Here is a 20,000-nt window from a genome sequence, read left to right on the forward strand (position 1 = left end):
AGGCTTCGCATAGAACCAACGACACTTTTTGGTATTACTACTAATCTTTGTCGGTACAATAACTGCCACAAGATAGAACATACAGTAAACCACAAGTTTTTACATCAGAGGTTTCCTTCTGCTAGATGCATGTATTAACGAAGACGAGGGTGCTTTACTCCTAGTAATTAATGCGGCCCCGGATACCAACCTGGAATTTTCTACGACTCGGCGCAGTACACACAGCGCCTAGCTTTCCCAAATGATCATCGATCTGATACTAGCTCGGCTCATCGTTGCTTAATTTTGATGGTCTGGCGAGAACTGTTCTCTCAACGTGATTGTGCCCCCCCCACACACACACACTAGTAGAGAGATTCGACGTTGTCCAGGATATAATGATGATCAACGAATGTTTAACATTCACATATTTTTTATTGTCATCAAAATCGGTGAAATCGACCATTTTTACAATTAAATCGATTGATGACCTGCTCTAGTTGGGGACCCATCGCAGTGAACCGGGGAAAAACTTCACATGCCTCACTACAGTTTCTTAGTCCAAAGTGGGATTTCAAGAGCTATCGCACTAGAGATAGAGCACTCTGGTCTGTGAAAATGCTTTGGCAGCCTCAATGCCATTTTCCAGTAGGGTTCCCTGAGGTGCTTAACAATAAACTAACCTTTTCTCTTAGTACTTCACATGGCTAACAACTGACGAGTCAACAGGGGAAAAAGCACATCTATATAATTATAAAATCCTGTGGACCTCCGAGCGTCTTTCTTTGCATGCTTGAATCTTGTCTCCGACGATAGGGCGATTCCATGTTTTAAAAAAGGGATGAAAAGTGAATTTATATACATACATACATTATATATTATATGTACAAACACACATACACAAACACACACACACACATATATATATACACACACACATATATATATACACACATATACAAACACACACACATATATACACTCATATATATACACACATATACACACATACATACACACACACATATATATTAAGTTATGGGTGTGGTTCAACATGAGAGTGGAGACTTGTATGTTTTGGTTTAGATTATAGCTGATGGCACCCAAGGCATGCATATATAATTTTTTAGTTTTGATCTCACTACTATATATTAGGTTCAATATAATAATCGATAGAGAATCGTCTCTATAATAATAAATACATAATCTGCATGAATTAAAATATCATATTTAAGCGTATCTTATGACCTGACAACGACGGTCGGTCTGCTAGTAAGCTATTAAAAGCCATCTACAGTTATCAGGGTAAATTCCGTGGAGAACAGCTGGTGTGAAAATGCAATGTGATTTATTATACTGCTCGATGGGCGCGGCGAGTACAAGATATCTGGAGAGGCTTAGGTACCATCACTTAGTAGATCACTTATAATGATTATTGTGGCAATTCTCAGTTAATAATACAGAACTTTAAAGTCAGAAACATATACCAGGTCGTTTCATATATTATACTTGGTTTGCCGTAGCTTATTTCTCGTATTTCTTCTATCACAATGTTATTGGTAAGAATATATTTTTTGTTCAGTTTTTTTTATAGCAGTACTTATTACAGCTGGGAAATTATTATAGTAGAGGTATTTCCATTACTCTCTGAAACAGATTGTGTGCATGTATACAGAGTTCTCTCCCTTGAGTTTTTTCCAAAGCACGTCTGATTGAACGCCTCAGAGTTATTCTTTTTTTCAATTTTTCTGGATATCTTTTCCATTCGCCGAGCGGTCTTTTTTTTTAATCAGCTGGCATGTTGTATAGAACGACGCTAAAAAGTTTTTGTTGGGCCATTTTCTCTATCGCTTTCTATCAGTGCGCCCGATTATCATCAGAAGCAAGTGTTGTTGCTGTTTTCCCTTTCCTTTGAGGCTTGGGGTATTTATAGTTGGTTATAAAAGGTGCGTGCAGGATGGAAAATGGCTGAATAAAAACTTTTGGGCGCCATTATATACAAGATGCCAGCTGAAATGAAAAACACCGCTCGGCGAATGGAACAGATATCCAGAAAAATCGGAAAAAAGGATAACTCCGTCGTGTTCAATCAAACGTGCTGCCAAAATATACTAATATGTGTGTGTGTGTGTGTGTAATTATTATTATAATTATTTTAGTGCCTTCAGACACTAGTGTTTCATCTTTTCGGTAATCATCCGTACAGGGAGTCACGATTACCGCCAGCCGGGAGATTCGAACCCGGTCACCAAGCCATCACTGACTCCATTAGCAAAAAACACACCGCCCGGCCCACGTTAACGTCGGCGAGAAATATAGCTGAAATTAAAATTTATGTAAATCATTAATACCATTCAAGAAAGCCGAGAATGATCTTGTAATTTTAAAATCACGATCTGCGCACGTAGGCTTTCGTGACCGCCTTATTTCAACGTAAAGTGCTCGACAATAAGAACCAAGTTCTATATGTGATTTAATCCCGCATTCCACATTAATTACATATGTTTTTACCATTAATTGTTAGCGTAAAACAAAGATGATTGACGATAGTCGAGGGCTACCCGAAGTTCCATTTTCATTTGACTGAAGTGTAAGGAGAGATGGCTCTTTTTGTCATAAAACTAACTCCACTTAACCTTGATGTTTATTCAATAATACTAGAATTTTAACAAAGGGGACAACATTTTTTTAATCTTTAGGATAACTATCGACGATTGAACCCTGGTCTCCCGGTCCATTGGAGAAAACTTTAGCGATTATGCAAAAATGGGCAGACTGTATTCTAAAATATTTACAGAATAATATTATTAGAAAATTAAAAACCTATCCCTACCAACTATATTAATTTCTGTAATTTCGTTAAACGAGTCGGACATATTTTACTCCCTGGTAACGTCGTAACCAGAGACCCAGATTAGATTTCAGTTCAGCATCGTCGATTCCACAATTCTCGACGGTATGTATTACATTAATCACGCACCTCGTTGGCAGGAAGGGTGTCAATGAGGATAAAGGCATACATAGGTGTCAGAAGGAGTGATAAATGATATGCTATGTATATAAATCGGTTAAGACTCGATGGTCAGCGAGAGAAAGTTGAGATGAGAGAGAGAGAGAGAGGGGGGGAGAGAAAGATAGTGAGAGAGAGGGGGAAGAGGAAAGAGATGAGGGTGCTTAGAAAAAAGTGTTAGGTTGAATCTTCTGGGGTGGTAGGTTATTAAGAAATAATTATTTTAAGAGAAACTCATGGCTGGAAATATGATACTCACGCCTGCCTTCTGCCAGATCTACGTTGTAGATACTCTCCCAATATATATATATATATATATATATATATATATATATATATATATATATATATATATATATATATATATATATATATATATATATATATATACTTACGTATATTAACATATATATACATATATGTATACACATTTACATTATATATTTATATTACATTATATATGTATATCTATATATTTACACTATAACTACTTAATTTACTCACATAAAATTGATATACAAAAGTATAAATTTATGTGTAAACTTTAAGTATTTACATCAAAAGTGCTCAATACGTGGGTAGAGTTAGTTATTAATTTATAAAAATACAGATGGCGATTAAGCTACATTGAATATTCCGCGTTTCATCCACTCTAGGATTCTTCAGGCTTATGCGCATAAGCCTGAAGAGTCATAAAGTGAATGAATCGCAGAATATTCAGTGTAGCTTAATCGCCATATATATTTTATAAATTACTAATATATATATATATATATATATATATATATATATATATATATATATATATATATATATATATATATATATATATATATAACTATATGCTACACGTATCAGGGACGAATACATAACAGATTTTATAAAAATAAGTTGTATTTTAGTTCTCACATTTGTGATCGATTTCAGTTCAACTCATCACCTTCTACTATTATATGTAACTTTTATATTATAAAAAGGAACTATGTGTGCGTGTGTATATGTACGTGAGTTAATTCGCTATGGACTCCTAGAGAGTTGTGCCGATCTTTTTATTTTTTTATTTTACACGAAGGTACTTTATGGTACTGATAGTGTTTTAAGATAGCTTTTGTATCGGAACGTCTTCAATAAGTATCGATAATCGAAAAAATCCGATCAAATAAGGAACAGGCGATTTTGAATAAAGTTAACACCTTATACAACCTAACATCACAAGTGCATTTGAGATGTTTTATTACCTCACAAGCAGAAAAGCCAGAGATATAAAACCAACAGAAGGCTCTTTGATATGACAGAGGCGCGTTCGAAACGAATACTTTTGTTTAAAGCACAAGCGAACCATGATACTTGACTTTTGCGTCTTATACTTTAATTCAAACCGTTATCATCGCACAAGTAGAGAGATTCGGCATATAACACCAGCAATATGTTCTTTGATTTAACATTAACAGGGGTGTGTTCGAAATGAATACTCCTCTTTAGAGCACAATTGAACCATAGTACTTGATATTTGCATTTTAAACTTTATGGTTGGTTGGTTGTTTTGTTTTACGGCATATCAACCCTTTTCAGGTTATTTAATGCCGAATCTAGTGATTTGGAAGAACGATTTTTTAATATAGTATATTTGTTTTTTAAGTCGTATTCTATTTAACCCATAGTTGGGACCCTAACAGGTGCTACCACTCCGGGTCAGAGTGGACCTGAGAGCAACAGCAATTAAAGGGTGGCTCCACACTCCCTAAGGCCTGCAAGCTGGGGCCCTCACCATCGGATATAGTTTAAGGTCATATCCAGGACCATTTTAAACTTTAATTTAAACCATTATATAAAAATAATTTTATGAAATCAATAGTAGGTTCTCTACAGTGCAATGTAGACTGCAAAGTATTGTGGGCTAATTAACTGCAGGAAGGATTTAAAAAATCGGCGATTTTACCAATGTTGATGACAATAGGAGGGTTAAACATTGTTGACCCTTATTTATTCCCAGGCAAAATCGGATTTCTCTGCTAGTAAATATATAAAAAAATATTGCCGATAAACGAATACTTCGAATGTATAACTATAGAAATTAAGTTGTCAAAACGTTTAATAAGTCAACAGAGAAATAGAATTAAATGTCACAGAAATCAATTGACGCTAGTCGTACTGGAGAGAAACCGTTGCAAGCGAACGAAGCATCTATGTATATATGTAGGACTAGCAGGATGACCCGACATTACCCGGGATTGAATGATGATCAACGCGGTGAATCAGCAGGAAGATTCACATGAACACTGACTTTATCCACAAGACATTGTAGTCTACAATCATTTTTTGTATACATACGAGTCACCACTTATTAAGGCCCAGAGGCCACTCGAGGATAAGAGTTAAAGAGTGTCAATGGGACAATATCGTGGTAATCGTTAGTAGTGGGAATTTGGGAAATTGAAGTAGTTAAGGAGAACGGCTGATCAAGAACTTGTTTACATTGGATTTGAAGATGACCGTGGATTGCAGTGTAGAGAACATACTGTTGATTAAAAAAATGATATATAATGGCTTTAATTAAAGTTTAAGATGCAAAAGTCAAGTATCATACTTCAATTGTGCACCAAACAGAAACATTTATTGGTTCTGTTGATTTTATATGTTGAGTCGTTCGGCTTGTGTGGTAATAATACTTCTCAGATGAACTTGTGATATTAGGCTGTTAACTCTAGTCAATATCGATTGTCCCTTCTTTCATCGGATTATTTCGATGATCGATAGAATCAAAGACATTCAAATACAAAATTTATCTAGGAATACTGAAAGCCGCATAAAGTACCTTCGTGTAAATTTTCGTAAAATTGGTCTAGCCGTTTTCGAGTCCATAAGGAAGGAGTTCTCTCATACACACAAAGTTCCTTTTATATAATCTAATATATAAACGGCTATATGTCTGTCTGTTTGTTCATCTGTCTGTCGGTCTCTCAGCCTGTCTGTCTCTATATTTTCAAACTCTATCTCCTCTGAAACTAAAAGTCGCAGAGCGGCGTTAGGGACCTCAAATGATTGGATTTTTTACGGATCGTTCTTTTATGGGTCTTTAGCCGGTTAAAATTGTTTACAAGGGGGTCAAAAATGTATCAAAATTGAAAAAAAAACAAAAAAAAACAACAAAAAAAACTCGTAAAACATTTTGTACATTCATCTTGGTTTATTTTTAATTTTTAATCGGTTTATATGCGTGTCACGTCGGTACAGTGGTAACGTCACCAGCTTTGAATGCTACAGTTTCGGTTCTAGCTGATGGCACCTAAATACGTTTTTTTTTTTTTTTTTAAATCACGACTCTATAATAATACCTACGAAATCTGGACAAATTAAAATATCATATTTAAACGTATTTTACGGCCGAATAAAGCCGGCCCCCCCCGTTATTTGTAGATATTATAGATACTGGGCGTTTTTTGAAAGAATTAATATAAGCAAAAGACGGCAGTATTATAATCGTCACCGTTGAATGCATTTAGCAACGACTGGCTGTGTTTCATTTAGCAAGGTAACCACTAGTCCGTCCAATCAAGAAAATGGCGTTATTGTATTGTTTTAAAAAACTAGGCACTTGTAATTAACATTGAGAGAAGACGGTTGCTATGCAGTTAACCACGCAGACTAACAACCTGGATGCATCAATTTCGAATCCACAGAAACACTTTCATTTAGGGATGTTGGCAAATATATGTCTAATCAAAGAGCCTACTCTTGATTTATACGCGGAATCCTTCTGCTTGTGATGTAATAAAGCTTCTCATATGCACTTGTGGTGCTTTTGTCAAAATCAGATTGTTCCTTATTTAATCGGACTTTTTTTTATTCGATTAGCGATTTCTATACTTATAGGAGGCATTCCAATGCAAAACCTATCTACGGACACACCCGGAAACATAAAGAACATTTCTGTGAAATTAAAAATAAAAAAAGAAAAGGGAAAAAAAAGAACTAGTTGTTTCAAAGTCCATAGGGTATTAAGACACACACACACACACACACACACAAAGTGCCCTTTATATATACGTAGATAAATAGATCCATGAGCTATAAATATAATAATACTAGCAAAATCTTTTTGAATATGATTCGTTGGATATGCAAAGCCGGAATTTAATATTGTTTTCTTTATTTAAATATTTTCGTTCAATATTTTAATCCGCATAATTCTTTTTTTTTTTATAGCAGATCCAACCACGAAGAAAGCGCGCACTTCATTATTCAAAAATTATTTATTTATTATTGCATTTTTATTTATTTATTTTTTTTTTACCTAAAATGTGTGATGATGGAGGCTGGGCATCCTCTTGGATTTATTTGGTCACATGATCTTTCAAGATTGCAAAAAAAAAATAAAAAAATAAATAAATAAATAAAGTAAAGAAACATATGTATTCCCCATTACTTTCGTGTGCAGCCATATATTAAAAAAAAAAAAAAAAAGATTTTGTTTCTGTTTTGTTGTTTACAGTCAGATAATCCGTCCATCTGAATTCTAGGCATGGTCACTGGCCATAAACTTGGCTCAAACTGATCCGCGCAGATCAATACGTGCGGTCAAAAGAGGATCAGCGAGTTACCTGATCTTGACGTTGAACCTTTCCAGAATTATGACGTTCACCTGGTTGGCATGAGTGTGATAAGTATGTGTGTGAAAGAGACTGGTGAGGGGAGCGGCGATTAGAACAGAGAGAGAGAGAGAGAGAGAGAGAGAGAGAGAGAGAGAGAGAGAGAGAGAAAGAAAGAGAGAGAGAGAGAGAGAGAGAGAGAGAAAGGGAGGGATTACAGAATTACTACTTTCACCTGGCTAGCATAAGAGAGAGAAAAGAAAGACGATAGAGAGAGTGAGCGAGCGAGCGATAATGTGTGTAAGCGTGTGCGTGTGAGAGAGAGAGAGAGAGAGAGTCAGAGGATGAGTGGAAGAGAGAGAGAGAGAGAGAGTCAGAGGATGAGTGGAAGAGAGAGAGAGAGAGAGAGAGAGAGAGAGAGAGAGAGAGTGAGAGAGAGGGACAGTATAAAAAGAATGAGAGATTACAGAATTACGACGTTCACCCGGCTTGCAAGAGAGAGAAAAAGAGATAGGGATAGGAAGACAGAAAGACGGAGTGAGAGGGAGGAGTAAAAAAAAAAATGAGTACGGAATACGAATTTCACAGAGAGAGAGACAGACAGACAGAGAGAGAGAGAGAGAGAGAGAGAGAGAAAGAGAGAGTGTGTGCGTGTGTGTGTGTGTACAACTAATCTACATATTTCAATGGATATTTACTGTTCTACAATATTTCAGAAAATAAATTCTGCCATTTTCTTAATGCAACAAACATTTTCAGAGTTATTCCAGCATCTTCTGCTTTGACTAAGTTTATATATATATATATATATATATATATATATATATATATATATATATATATATATTAGTAGAATCCCGGGATACGGCATCAAAAATTAGTAACAAAATACAGTACAATTTATAATACACATGTATATAATTAAATAACATTATAAATATACGGTAAGGCGGGTCAGATACCGTAACCAGAGACCAGAAAACATTGTATTCCACATCGTAACCTGGATAAACGTATCTTAGGGTAACCGCATCCCGGGGTTCTACTATACTTTATATATATATATATATAATAGGGTCCCAGTAGAATATACGTATAGAGTGAGCCAAAAGTAGGGTGACGCAGTAAAAAAAAACAACAAAAAAAAAAAACAGTTGCAACATAATAGTAAATAAATAATTAATATAACTGATATATAAACCTATTCAAAATTCTGTCCACCTACTTTTGGCTCACCCTGTGTGTGTGTGTGTGTGTGTGTGTGTGTGTGTGCTTGCTTTTGAAAGCAACATGTCGACAGCTGTGAATTCTCTCATCTTTTATGTCAGTGAATTCCTCAAAGTTTCATCCTTAGGTTGTCTTGTTTATTGGAAGCAGGATCGGGATAGGGGTTTACTTTGACATATAGATTTTTGAGGTCCAGGTTTTGGACCTGTTCATCGTTCCAAGGGAAAAATTTCCTAGACAACTTTGTGGCATGCGTGGCACAAAAACCCAGGAATTTGCACTTCCATTTAGGAGGATTGACAATATAAACTCGGCAACAATCTCCAATGGGCGTCAAGTCTGCTTTTGAATGCGTTTACCGTTTGTGCTTGTACAACTGCATCTGGGAGATCATTCCATGTGTTGACAACCTTCCGTGAGAAGGTCCCTTTGCGGACATCTAGCGTACAGTGTTTTTTTTTACGATTTTGAGGCTGTTCCGCCTGGTTGTGCTGTTTTTGCCGATCTGAAAAGACGGCTTTCTTGTATCATAGATCCCATGGATGTAATTGTAGAGATCGATCATGTCACCACGATTTCTCCAATGCTCAAGAGTGGGCAGTCTCAGGGTTCTCAATCTTTCAGAATATGGCTTGTTCTTCAGTGATGTCAGCAGCTTTGTTGCTCGGCGTTGCTCGGTGCTGTACGTCTTCCAGATCACTGCATAAGGTCTTATGGTGCGGCTGCCAGACAGAGTGGCAATACTCAAAGATAGGACGCACAAGGGTCTTGTAGAGTTGCACAAAGACTGTATTCGAAAGGCGAATGATCCCGACAACTTTATTTGCTTTTGCGATGGATTTAGCTACATGTTCCTTGGAACTCAGTTTGTTGTCGATGTAGACGCCTAGGTCTTTCTCATGATCATGCTTTTCCAGTGTTATCACTCCAAGCGAGGTGTCTTTCAATGTGTATTTAGCCTCTGATCTCCTGCTCCCTAGTTTCACGACGCAACGATAGTGGTTGTTAAGTGGGATGAAGATGGCGGAAAGACAGAAGAGCGGTGTAGGTTGCATTCGGAGATTCCACAAGGAACAAATAGTGACGCAAAGTGGGAAATGACAATTCTTTATTCCTTGCTTTACTTTCATTTTTTTTCTTTGATTTTCGCGCTTCATTTCGGATTCAACAAGTTCGAAATTCGTTCCATTACGTTAAAGTTAAACGCCAAGCTTAAAAATAGAGACATTGTCTGAGCTACCCATTTTTCTTAATATTTGATTAATTAATTTAGTGTAAGCGTCTGTTGACGCATAATTGCCCAAATTCAATGCTGTCAAGACAAAACTGGTTTCCTTCAAAAATTACAAGAAACCTTCTCTGCCACCAATAGCAATGGCCACTGACTCGCAATCTGAGAGTACATCTTTCAAACTGCTTGGCCTAACGTTCACAGGAAACATGAGTTGGAACAATTACATTGAAAACATTGCCAGGGCAGCTGCGAAGAAGGTAGGCTCTCTCTACCGTGCTAGAAAACTACTGACACCTGAAAGTATCCTGTACCTCTATAAGGCCACCATTCGCCCATGTATGGAGTATTGTTGTCACATTTGGGCTGGTGCATCTGCTGATAGTCTCTCGCTCCTAGACAAGGTTCAAAAGAGAGTCGCCAATCTGATAGGCCCTGAACTGGCATCTAAGCTTCAGCCTCTGTCCCACCGACGAAACGTTGCATCCCTCTGCCTGTTCTACAAGTATTTTAATGGTGAATGCTCTGACGAACTGCAGACACTTGTGCCCCCACGACGTAGACACCCTCGACAAACCCGACAGGCAGATAAATTCCACCCCCACACAGTAGAAATCCCTAGATGTAAAAGATATTTCTACTCCAGTAGTTTCCTCCCCAGAACCGCTAGACTCTGGAATTCCATTCCAGGTCCCTGCTTCCCCAACTGTACTGACATGCAGAAGTTCAAGTGTAACGTGAACAAACATCTTGCTGGTCAAATCCCTACATAGTGCCCCAGTAGTTGTTGCCTCTGATAGTAGCCCTCTATGCCAAAGTGGCAATGTGCCTTGTTTGGGGTTAAAAAAAATTGATGCCATTAAAGCCCCCTTTTTATCGATAACTAGAGATCCCCCTAGGTGTTGTCGAGAAAATGCATGATCTGGTAGCAATCCCTGTAGTCCTGACATCGTTAAACTTCTGTGATGTAAAGGGGAAAAGGGCAGTTGTAATGTTGTTGTTAGTTGTTAACACAGACCCAACACGTTGTATGCAGAAACAGTCGCAAAGGAACAAAAAAGGAGAAAAACATTTGACTCGGCTTTTACAGTTGGAATGAAAGGCACTCATTCATGGTACTTTCCAAACAAGCGCATCGCGTTTTGCTTTCAAGGTCTCAGTTCATCTCGTCTGGCATGGGGTTAACATTACCTTGTGGTCTTGTTTCGACACGCAGTTAAGTTTTTCACGCCACCACGAAGCCACACGTCCATCTCACGTCGGCAAGCGCTTTTTTCTTTGATCCTCGCCGTGTGGTGCATTTTTTCTCCCCTTTTTTTTTTACTTTTGCTTCATTGTGACGTTACTTAGCGCGCTGGCTCGGTCACTTGCATATGCGTCTTGCGGCTGCTGCTACAAACGCTAGCGGCTCTGTTACAGAATAATGGAGGGGGGGACTAGTACTACTACGATTACGAGAGAGAGAGAGAGGGGGGGAGATAGAGGGAGATAGAGGGAGAGAGGGAAATGTGAGAGAATCCGATTAAGTTTACCCCAGGGACAGAAATCAGCATAATTTTCATTACGGAACATCCTAAAAAATATAATTCATCGTGTAGCAGTTTCATGTTTAACCATAAATCAGATTACGAAAAACCGAAAAGAAACAAATGAAGGCGTTGGTGCACGATCAGTATTTAAATGACAGTCTTCGTGGATTTGGAGATTAAAGTTTTACTACAGGGAATAATAACTACTAGCGGGACCTGTGGAAATTCCACAGCGGTCTCTCATATGTAATATATTGATGTTGGCATTCAGCGTGAAGAGAGACGTCTTGTAGCTCTTTTATTAAAACTGTAAAAGTCTCTCTCTCACTCTCTCTCAAACAATAAAAAATGTTAAAAAAATAAAGAAAAAAAACCCCAAATAACTGCTGTAGCTATTATAACAAAATATAGAACTGTATTGATGCATCAATTTTTGTCCCAAATATTTGAAATTAGAAAACTTATAACGTTCGCCGACCGAGCGGTTTGTATTATCGTTTGTTTTTTTTACTACGGAATAACTTTAAATCAATTATTTCTTAACAACTTTTGCATTTACGAGAAAGATAAAACCCTAAATTTTATAGAATTGAAAATAAATATAGCGGATAAAACAGGCTAATCAAATGCCACCTGGAGCGTTCGTAAATGTGTATTCCGGAATTAAATTTCAACCAATGAAATTTGCCGGAAAACGTGACACACAAAAAACACACACGCTATTGTATTAATATACAGATAAAAATTAATTATTATTATTATTATTATTATTATTATTATTATTATTATTAGTAGTAGTAGTAGTAGTAATAGGAGGACAAGGAGGAGGAGGAGCGTAAAAGATTGAGCTAAATAAGTGAGGAAAATAAAGAAACGTAAAAAACTAAAGTAATAGATACACCAACATCACCGAAATGAATAAATAATAAATAACGTAAATAAAGAAGAAACGGACACTTGAAAATTACAGAACATTATAACAATATTAACACGGGATTCGTCGGCTGGTTGCCCGAGTACTGTTGAAATCCGCAGAGCTAAATGCACTTCCGGTATATTAAAATGGCTAATGGAAATTGAGCTTCTTAGCGGAAGCATCTATTGTGCGTGAGTGAGGCCGCTATATTTCATTTTCGGAGCCGTCAAATTCAGTTTCAAGTTTGATATTGTTCAAAAAGACGTACCTTGCTATGAGAATCGAATGGGAGGACTTTTTCCGACCCCCCCCTTTCCACAGAAGCATTCTCGGGAACTCATGACTTGTGTGCGCATCACTTTAAATAGGACTTTTGGAATATTTCCCAGTTTGAAACTCTTATTTGAACTTTTTTGCGATTTGTTAAATCACGATCCTACTTAATACTTAACCTCGGTTAAAGAGGGCCACCATTGAGGTCATCTACCAGCTTTGGAGAACGCTTAAGACGCAATGTTTTCTGCAACGCTGAATTGAATTAAAAATATTCAAGGTACGTCTAAAGATTTTTTTTTTACCTCCTAATACAAAATCTATACACAAGGATCGTCATTTATTACAGAACAACTCTGATTTAGATAAATATAACTACCTGATAATCTAAGGTGTTTGAAGCGTGTGTAATCTGTTCAATCTCTTGAGAAAGTAGCGGAATTGATAAAAAATATTAGCCGCGATCAAAACGATAAGCTAGCGCGTATGAGTTTCACACTTGAAGAACGCTAGACGATTTGCTTACGATAAAAGAACTATCGTTAAAAACGATCTATCTATCCTCTCTCTATCTTATCTCTCTACCTATCTAGTCTCTCTCTGTATCTATATTTATCATGTCTCTCTCTATATCCATCTATCTATCTATCAATCATATCTTTCTCTCTTTATATCTCTCTCTATCCATCCTCTCTCTCTCTCTCTCCATATACCTATCTATCTATCTATCTATCTATCTATCCAGTCTCTCTCTATATCTATCTATATCTATCTATCTATCATATCTTTCTCTCTTTATATCTCTCTATCCATCCATCCTCTCTCTCTCCATCCACACACACACACACACACACACACACACACACACACATTATATATATAATATATATATATATATATATATATCCTATCTCCATCTCTTTTACTTTATATATCTATCTATCAATCTATTTATCCAGTCTCTCTATATATGTCTATCTATCTATCTATCTATCTATCTATATATCCTGTCTCTTTTTTAAATTACATTTTCACCCCAAACAAGGCACATTGGCACTTTGATGTAGGGGGCTACTATCGGGGACTTACGTTGCTGGCGTACTATGTAGGGAGTTTAGCAGCAAGATGTCTGTTCACATTACACTTGAACTTCTGCATGTCAGTACAATTGGGGAAGCAGGAAACCGGAAGAGAATTCCAAAGCCTTGCAGTTCTAGGGAAGAAGCTATCAGAGTAAAAGGCTTTCTTACATCTAGGGATCTCAACTGTATAGGGGTGGGATTTCACTACTTGTAGGGTTTGTCCGGGTATTTTTATCAAGGGGGTACAAGTGCTTGTAGTTCTTCAGAGCATCCACCATTAAAATATTTGCAAAACAGGCAGAGAGATACAACATTTCGTCGGTGGGACAGGGGCTGAAGTTTAGATGACAGTTTGAGGACCTACTAGGTTGGCGACTCTCCTTTCGACCCTGTCCAGGAGCGAGAGACTAGTAGCAGATGCACCAGCCCAAATGTGACAGCAGTACTCCATACATGGGCGAATGGTGGCTTTGTAGAGGTAAAGGATACTTTCTATCATAAGTAAATTTCTAGCACGATAGAGAAAGCCCACCTTCTTTGCAGCAGCCTTAGCAATGATCTCAATGTATCTATTCCAACTCATGTTTCCAGTGAACGTTAAGCCAAGGAGCTTGAACGAAGTTCTCTCATGTAAAATATCTCTAGCCATAGCTATTGGTGGTTGGTAAGGTTTCATGTAATTATTAAAGGAAACGAGCTTTGTCTTGGCAACGTTGAACGTTACCATCCATTTATGACCCCATTCCACTACAGACTGAAGATGGTGTTTCGGCCATTACCTTAGATATGTACTCATTAGTTTTCCCCACGTGCCTGCTATAGAGCATGGTGTCGTCGGCAAATATACCCATCTCAGAGATAAATTTTATCAGGTAAGTCATTTATGAATATTGAAAATAATAAAGGTCCAAGGATCGATTCCTGAGGTACACCCGCATTTATATCGATTTTTTTGGACTTACGCCTATCGAGGACAACCTGGATTCTTCTCTCATTTAAGAAGGATCTAATTATGCTAAGCAGATGTCAAGTAATACCATAGGATTTTATTTTCATGAGAAGACCATCGTGACATACCCTATCAAAAGCCTTAGATATATCTAGGGCTACTGGCCCTCCCCTCTCCTGCCTTATCCAGTGCTTAGTATGAACGTTCAGTGATTACAGTTAGAATATCTGCAGTAGAACGGGCTTGCCTAAATCCATATTGGTGGTCTGACATTAGTTTAGCAGTTGTAAGGTGGTGGACTAGAGCTTGATTAATTAAGGACTCAATATTTTGGCGAGAAGTGGGAGGAGGCTAATTGTGCGATAATTTAATGGGTCATCAAAGTTTCGTCTTTATTTCGTTTCATCCAGAGGAAGCCTTGAAATAAAGACGAAACGTTGATGAATATATAACTCGGTTTGTTCCTTTCTATTTCTCTCTATATATATTCATTGTACTCAGCTTAACAAGAATTAATTAATATTAGACTCGAAAACGACCATGCTATAGTCAGTTGGAAAGCATTCTTGTGGCATTGTGTTTTACAGATATGACGTCCCTCAAAAGAACCTTTGTTCATGGAAGTTCCGTTTAATTTAATGTACCTAGACGAAAAAAAGAAACATTCCTTACAGTGGCTGTAGTAGGACGATGCTTTAAAAAATTGTTTTTGGATATGATGTGTAAGGATTGGAGCACGGTCGAGTACCTATTATAAAAATAACAATAGAGTAAGGAAAGAATAGCAATGACTCTTCTATGTGAAAGGGCCTGTGAGAAAGCGAAGATATCATCCCCTCCTCTATTTGTACTCTCCCCCTCCCACCACTACTCATTATTCTCTTTCTCACTCTCTATCTCTCCCCTCTCTCTATCTCTCGCTGGCGCACTGACTATTCCACCTCTTACCATATCCTCCTTCTAGTTTCCTTATTCTCATATTGGACACCCTAACGCTTACCCCCAGGAATAGGAATCGGGTAAAGACGGAGGGGGGGGGGGGCGCTGGCCACTAAACATGTGTTACATATTAACAGAATGCGGTCAGAATTCTCCAGAATTTATGATGCTAAAGTTACTTACGGCTAAGACATTGGTTTAGGGGTGGGTGCCGCACCATAGGTAGGGACCTTTTACGATAGAGGCTGGAGGATATGCGAATTGCGGGTTCAACGGTAGGCGGCGCCACACTCACCTACTTAAAATGTCGACGCCAACGTTTGCGATTGATTATTTGTATCTAAAAATCAAAACAAATCCCAACTCACCAAGAAACGAAACTGAGATATGACGCAAAATTGTAAGATGGCCGACTTTTTGACGAAGATCAAAACGTAGTATCTGTTTGGAAGAATGCCGACATATATATATATATATATTTAGAATATATATATATATATATATATATATATATATATATATATATATATATATATATATATTCTAAATTAAAAGTGCCCTTTTTGGGAAGCAGAACTACCGCCATAAAGAAACAAGTAAAATGGGAAGGTGTGTATATGGAGCAATATTTCAATATTCCCGCTGACGAGCCGCATTGATGGCGAATCATGTGTCCGTGAATAACTATTTTATTTCTTAAAATAAAGAGAATCAGCAACGCACAGATACACATTATATATATATATATATATATATATATATATATATATATATATATATATATATATATATCGTTAGTTACGCAAAAGTTGTATTTAATTCACGTTCATAGTATTTTATTTATAGGTTTATGTAGTACGTCTTACACGTATTTTGTTAAATAGCGGACATTCACCAAACCACTCATGAGGGACAGATATCTGTTCCTCGGGGATAAAAAAAAAAGAGTTTGAGAGATTTTTTTCGCTGGAATAAAAAGCAGAGATGAAGAAAAATGGGGATAAACGTAAATGGAGATCTTTTAAAAATTTTCAAAATCATAAAAAAATTATTATTTTTTAAAACTCATTATATAATAATGATGAAGGAGGATGGAAAGACCGAGGAGTGAAGCACTAACAAGACATCCTCTTCATGAGTGCAAAAAGAACTGGGACTTATTGGGGAGACTTATTGCCATCCAAATTCTCAGTGAAGACCAATGGTCACTGCTCACGAAGAATCAATGGAAAACAGCTGTTGCAATAATGTAAATTCATCTGCAATGGTTTATCGAAAGAGGTGGAGAGTACTGGAGACTTGTTGTCACTCAGACTCCAGAGAACAATTGTTCCCAAAGGGAAATATTTGATGATCACCTGTGTGACTACTCCTAGTAAGTAAACATTATTACGAATAATAATAATAATGATTATATTAATAATAATGATGATTATTATGTTAATAATAATTATTATTATTATGTTCATAATAATTATGATAATAATAGTAATGATGATAATGATTATTAAATAATGAAAATAATGATAATATTAAGAGTAATGAGAATCATGATAATAATAGTAATAATTATGATGATAATGATAATAGAAATGATAATAGTAATGATGATGATATCACTACTGAAAATTATAATAATGATATTTAGAATAATAATATTAATAGTGATAATGATAAAGTTAATAGTAATAGTAATGATGATAATTATGATGATGGTGATAAAATCGATTATTTGGTAAGTTGTATTTTTTGTTGAGATTGAGCAAAGAAATAAAATAAAAAACAACAATAATAATAATAATAATAACAACAATAATAACAATAACAACAATAATAACAATAATAATAATAACAATAACAACAACAACAACAACAATAATAATAATAACAACAATAATAACGATAATAATAACAACAATAATAACGAAAATAATAATAATAATAATAATAATAATAATAATAATAACAACAATAATAACAACAATAATAACAACAACAACAATAACAACAATAATAACAACAATAACAACAACAATAACAACAATAATAACAACAATAATAACAACAACAACAATAACAACAATAATAACGAAAATAATAATAATAATAATAATAATAATAATAATAATTGAAATGCATAATCTCTTTTACTCCTCACTAATTGGGGGAGAGATTCTGAATAGGCCGAGTAAGATTTTATATGTAAAAAAAAAAAAAAAAAAAAAAAAAAAAACTCAGCATAAAAAGGTATCGATAGCATCTTCATCCACACCTAACACTGAAAACGAATTTTTTTTTAAATGTTACTTTTCGTCTCATCGATATAGTAAAAATACGGCAGTCCGGTATTAAAGGGAGGCTACTCAACACGCATTATGTAAAGGCTTTGATTTTAGCCCCTTTTGTCATGACAGAGTGGTTTCCCTTGAATCGCTTCTTTATCAAATTGCGAATTTCAAAGCGATATTACCATTTTCTGTGACTTTCAAATTACTTTTTGACACGAAACACACGTTTTAACTTCAAATATTTTAATTATATATTATACAACACGTGACTTCTTCCTGAACAAGATTAAAAATAGTTGTATATTTCTGAATTTATGAGACAAGAATTGGTAATTTGTATTGGATTATTTGCAAGGACCCGGTGCGAAACAGACAAAGTACTGAGTAAAATTCAGTTGTAAGGGAGATTTTTCTTGAGGTTAAAGGTTCAATCTTCAATGCGGGCGATGCTTAGAATCCAATCGCGAATTATTCAAGAGTTCGACGTCTTCATGACTGACGGAACGAGAGCATGATATCCTCATAGATTAAATAAAAGGTTCAGTTGAAAATTCCGTGCAAATTCCCGATTTGACAAGACACCTGGAAAAGGTCGGAGGTTGTATTGGATGGAACCTCATGAAAAGAAATAGTTTCCCTAAACTGATGATTGCGTAAGCATGAAACACTAGCGTCTATAGGTATAAATGAATAATTATTACTTAATTATAATGATCTTAAATTAATGTTGAAAAATACTTAAGAATGAGCACTGTCTGCGGAATTATAACTAAGACAGTCAACCAACGTTTAAGCAATGTTCCCGACTTCCGCTCGTTCAAACACTTTAGATTGTCGTTGTATTCGCCCGAATTCGGCGTTTAATAGTTTTTAATTCCCAAGATTCCCGTGGCAGTTGTTTGGTGGCCCTGAGGTAGGGGCTCAGCAAATGAAGCAAAAGGTAGCTTCGTGGCTGTGTTCGAATCTCATGACCGGCAGAAGTTGTTACTCTACTGATTATTGCATATGCATGGAACACTAGTGTCTGTATGTAAAAATGAATATATATATATATATATATATATATATATATATATATATATATATATATATATATATGAATAAAATAAAGCAAGATATAAACGATGCTTTAGACGTTATGTGAATAAAAAGGAAAAACCTAAAAGAGTAAAAACAAAAATAAAATCAACGTTTCGTCCCTATTTCAGGGGACATCATCAGGATTTCTAGGCGAGAATGTACAGGAAGACGGTCATATATGACATGCGAAAGAGGAGAAGTTCAGTTCTCTTTCTGTTCTGGAGAGAAAAAAAATTTCATGATGAAAAGAGAATTTATAACTAGTGTGTGTGGAGGGGGGGGGTCGAGTTATATACATATATGCATTTATTTTTTTTTAAATTTTTTTTTTTATATCAACCAGGATCTAAATTAATGTTTTGTTCATTTATTATTATATTACCTATGATTGGGACTACATTATAAAACCCTTTTCTTTGTTTGATGGTATTAATGTTTGAAATTAAAGCAGATTCAATAAGTCTCCGTTTTGCTCTATCTGGGATGGATTTTAAGATTTTTGCACGTCCAAAGCCGAAAGAGTGGCCATATTCGACACAGTGGGAAAAGAGTGCATTTAAGGGGTTGGCAAACCCAGAAGCTTGTCAAAACACGGGGCTTCTCCTAGACGAGAGCCTTCCATTTCAATTGATGCCAGATGGAGATCAGAGCGTTTAGAACTGCTTTAAAGCTTCTCCGCTCATCCATTTTTGACCAAATTTAAAACAATTCTTACAGTTTATAGATCACCTTCTCAGCTATATTATGATTTTTTTTTTTTTTTTTAGATTTCATTCTGTAAAACAAAAGTTATGATGAATTTTCTGGTGTTCAAAATCGTAAAAATATGTAAGGAGGTGAGCGACGCTTTTTTATGACTGGTTTCCACAGCAACGTCGTTGGTTCAGCGACTACTGACGCGAAAAGTG

At 36.0% G+C, this 20,000-nt stretch overlaps 1 protein-coding gene across 3 annotated transcripts in view; it reads right to left on the reverse strand.

Moving 5' to 3' along the window:
• The window catches only part of LOC145252783 (E3 ubiquitin-protein ligase PDZRN3-B-like), a 703,291-nt gene that overhangs the window by 211,937 nt on the left and 471,354 nt on the right, over positions 1 to 20,000 (reverse strand). Inside the window, exon 4 of one of the 3 annotated variants that reach the window (XM_080112724.1) lies at positions 19,914 to 20,000. This exon is cut by the window's right edge and continues 112 nt beyond it. The exons of the other annotated variants lie outside the window; for them this stretch is intronic. The gene's annotated coding sequence lies outside the window, so the exon portion shown is untranslated. Of the gene's footprint in view, positions 1 to 19,913 lie in introns of those variants that run through there. 3 annotated transcript variants of the gene reach the window in all.

This window comes from Euprymna scolopes, chromosome 29 (genome assembly GCF_053919585.1).
Source record: "Euprymna scolopes isolate OS-2025 chromosome 29, ASM5391958v1, whole genome shotgun sequence".
Lineage (NCBI taxonomy): Eukaryota > Metazoa > Mollusca > Cephalopoda > Sepiida > Sepiolidae > Euprymna > Euprymna scolopes.